The sequence below is a fragment of the Macaca mulatta genome, chromosome 6 (genome assembly GCF_049350105.2).
Source record: "Macaca mulatta isolate MMU2019108-1 chromosome 6, T2T-MMU8v2.0, whole genome shotgun sequence".
NCBI lineage: Eukaryota > Metazoa > Chordata > Mammalia > Primates > Cercopithecidae > Macaca > Macaca mulatta.
The window spans coordinates 190,176,195-190,180,209 of NC_133411.1; the positions used below are offsets into that span (position 1 = coordinate 190,176,195).

A 4,015-nucleotide genomic window follows, 5' to 3' on the forward strand; every position below is an offset into this window, starting at 1 on the left:
GTTTCAAGTATCACTTTGCTATACCAAAAAGTTAAACATAGGGTTACTATACAATCCATCAATTCCACTCCTAGGTATACATGAAAAAGAGTTGAAAACACGTGTTCATGTAAAAAATTGTACACATAATGTTCATAGGATTATTTTTCATCATAGCAAAAAAGTGGAAAGAAGGGTGGGCAAGGTGGCTCACACCTGTAATCCCAGCACTTGAGGAAGCCAAGGCGGGTGAGCTTCTGGAGACCAAGAGTTTTAGACCAGCCTGGGCAACATAGTGAACCTGTCTCTACAAAAAATACAAAAAGTAGCCACATCTGGTGGTGGGCACCTATGGTACCAGCTACTTGTGAGGCTGAGGTGGGAGGATCACTTGAAACAAGGAGGCAGAGGTTGCAGTGAGCTGTCATGGCACCACTGTTCTTCAGCCTGGGTGACAGAGTGAGAACCTGTCTTAAAATAAATAAATAAATAGGCTGGGCACGGTGGCTCACGCCTGTAATCCCAACATTTTGGGAGGCTGAGGCAGGCGAATCACAAAGTCAGGAGATGGAGAAATCCTGGCCAACATGCTGAAACTCCATCTCTACAAATAAAACAAAAAATGAGTCGGGTGTAGTGGCGCACGCCTGTAGTCCCAGCTACTCTGCAGGCTGAAGCAGGGGAACCGTTTGAACCCTGGAGACAGAGATTGCAGTGAGCCGAGATTGCAACACTGCACTCCAGCCTGGTGACAGAGCAAGACTCCATCTTGAAATAAAATAAAATAAGTAGTGGGAAAAAATTAAATGATCATCCATTGATAAATGGATAGAAAAAATGGAATATTCACACAATGTAAAAATTTATATATATATATATATATATTTATTTATTTATGTTGAGACAGGGATTCACTCTGTCATCCAGGAAGCAGTGCACTGGTGTGATTACAGCTCACTGCAGCCTTGGACTCCTGGGTCCAAGCAATCCTCCTGCCTCAGCATCCCAGCTAGGTGGGACTACAAGCAGGCACTACCATGCCCAGCTAACTTTGTTTGTTTGTCTGTTGTAGAGATGTGGTCTTGCTGTGTTGCACAGGCTTGTGTCCAACTCCTGGCCTTAAGCAGTCGTCCTGCCTCAACCTAGCAAAGCCCTTGGATTACAGGGGTGAGCCACCATACCTGGTCTATTTGAAATGTTTAACTGAAAAATGAACAAAAATATTAGGGTCCACATATACAGTTATTTGATTTTCACCAAAGGTACCAACGCAATTCAATGTGGAAATAACGTCTTTGGGGACAATTGGTTCAGGAACAATGGAATCTCCACAGGGGAAAGAAATTAACCTTAATCCCGACTTCATACTATAACAAAAAAATTAATATGAAATAGAATTTACACTTAAACATGCAAGCTAAAATTTTAAAGTTTCCAGATTAAAAGAAAAAAAAAATAGGAGAGTGTTTGGGGTGTGTGTGTGTGTGTGTGTGTGTGTGTGCCTCAATCTCCCATGCTCAAACGATACTCCTGCCTTAGCCTCCCAAGAAGCTACAGGAACTACAGGTGTGCGCCACCACTCCTGGCTAATTTTGGGAGTTTCTGTAGACATGGTGTCCCAATATGTTGCCCAGACTGGCCTTGAACTCATCGGATCAAACGACCCACCAGCCTCAGTGTCCCAAAGCGCTGGGATTACAGGTGTGAGCCTCCATGTCAGGCCAGTTTTGCTTGTTTGTTGTGTGTTTCTTTGTCTTTAATGGAAGCTATTTAAGAGACACCTTACAGTGGAAGATAAAAAAAAAATGAGTCATACACATGAAAAAAGTGCTTATCATCTTTCCTCATCAGCTAAATGCAAACTTAAACCATGAGGAAATACTACATACCCAGAAGAATGGCTAGAAGTTAAAAAAATATCGTCATAATACGTGAAAAGTACCAAATGCTGCCACGGAGGGAGCCTCACAACGCTTGCACAGTGTTGATGGGAGGAAAATAACCTCAATGTCCAACCGCAGTGGCTGCTTGGATAATCGAGAGCTCCACCAAACAATGGAACAGTGAAAATGGTGTTGTGGGCTAGTTCCTCTTTCATTCCACTCCAATTTCTCCAGGCCCACAAGCTCCAGCTCCACTCACGAACTCATGGCCTCATATTCTCCAAGCAGCTTCTTCTGAAAGTCTCTTCTCTTAGAAAACGGTGCCAGCGCGCCCCTGCTCTTCAACCCCACGCCCACTTGTCAACCCCAGACAGCTCGACTGCCTCGCATCTCTCTGAGGTCGCCACCACAGCTTCCCTCAGGACTCCCATGCCCACTTATGCCACCACGTCGGGCATGAAAACTTCCTTTTCCTGTCTCTCTCTCGCTCGCTCGCTTTTTCTTTCTTTTCTCTCTTTCCAGACAGAGTCTTGCTCTGTCTCCCAGGCTGGAGTGCAGTGGCGCAAACATAGCTTAGTGCAGCCTCGACCTCCTGGGCTCCAGCCGTCCATCCGTCTCAGCCTTCCAAGTGCTGAAACGCCCTTTTCTTGCGTGCTTATGCCCATTAGCCAAGCTCAAAGGGACGCATGGAGGAAGCTCAGAATCACCGTGAGAAATCAAATAGGGTCCGTTGTCGTGTCTCATTGTGATGGGCCTGGACACCCAAGCGAGTTTCTGTAGTGTAGTGGTTATCACGTTCGCCTAACACGCGAAAGGTCCCCGGTTCGAAACCGGGCGGAAACAGCACTTTCTATTTTACACCTCACTACTTCAAGTTAATTACACAGACAACTAGCCTGGAACACCCCACCACTATCTCCACCTGGTTACGGAGAACAGGCCATCAAGGGTATTTATACCGTTGCCCTTCCTCAACGGTTGAGGCACCCCAGGTGGTACCTCAACTGTTGGCACCTGGGAAGAACTGAACCCACCTCACTTGCTGCGGACAGCAGCGCCGACAAACTTCGCACAAAGCCCGTCCACTGGACAGCTGCGCGCTGCCAAATGGAATCCAGATCCCGAGAAAGCGTGGGGCCCAAAGCGAGTTCCAACGTTTTGTAACCCATGGGAGGAAAAAATGGAGAAATCACAAAAAGGTGGTAGTGGTGGGATTCGAACCTATGCATCCGAAGACACTGCAGCCTTAATCTAGCGCCTTAGACAGCTCAGCCTTAGCTCTCTTTCTCACGGTGGTGTACTTACATATTTCTCTTCTTAATGCAACATCGCTAGGGTCCCCGAGCCAACAAGGCATTGGGGCGAATCCGCAGGGCATGGCAGAACCAACGCCTTCCAGCAGGATTCGCTGGGCCAGAGGACCCAGACGGGAAAACGTTCCACCAGCGCCCGGGCAGAGAGGACTCGCAAAGCACAGGCCCCAGGATCTGCTTTGGGGGTCACTCAGAGAGTCACCCACATCGGCTGTCTTTGGGGAGCCAGCGTGAGTGATGGGGAAGCCTCCTACACTCTCATTTTAAAGAAAGATTAAAAAACAAAAACAAACAAACAAACAAACAAACAAAAACCAGGGCCGGCCGGGCGCCGTGGCTCACGCCTGTAATCTCAGCACTTTGGGAGGCTGAGGCGGGCGGATCACGAGGTCAGGAAATCGAGACCATCCTGGCTAACACGAGGAAACCCCGTCTCTACTAAAAATAGAAAAACACTAGCCAGGTGTGGTGGCGGCGCCTGTAGTCCCAGATACTCAGGAGGCTGAGGCAGGAGAATGGCGGGAACCCGGGAGGCGGAGCTTCCAGTGAGCCGAGATCGCGCAACTGCACTCCAGCCTGGGCAACACAGGGAGAATCCGTCTCATAACAACAACAACAAAAAAAAGTGCAAAAGCAATCCAACGGAGAAAGGATTACGTTTTCACCAAAGAGTGCTGGAGCAGCCATAGGCCAAACTAATGAACCTTAGCAAAGCCTCGCAGCTGAGACAAAAATGAACCCAAAGGAGAAGGTGGGCTTGACTGTCACATTTAAAACTATACAACTTCAAAAAGACATAGGAGAAAATCTAGACCAGAAGCTGGATGAAGAGTTCTTTGA

At 47.6% G+C, this 4,015-nt stretch overlaps 1 non-coding gene across 1 annotated transcript; it reads left to right on the forward strand.

The window, feature by feature from the left end:
* The first annotated feature begins 2,632 nt into the window (after positions 1 to 2,632).
* On the forward strand, positions 2,633 to 2,705 carry TRNAV-AAC (transfer RNA valine (anticodon AAC)). Its single transcript has one exon. It is a non-coding gene; the product is annotated as a tRNA-Val (tRNA).
* The last annotated feature ends 1,310 nt before the right edge of the window (positions 2,706 to 4,015 follow it).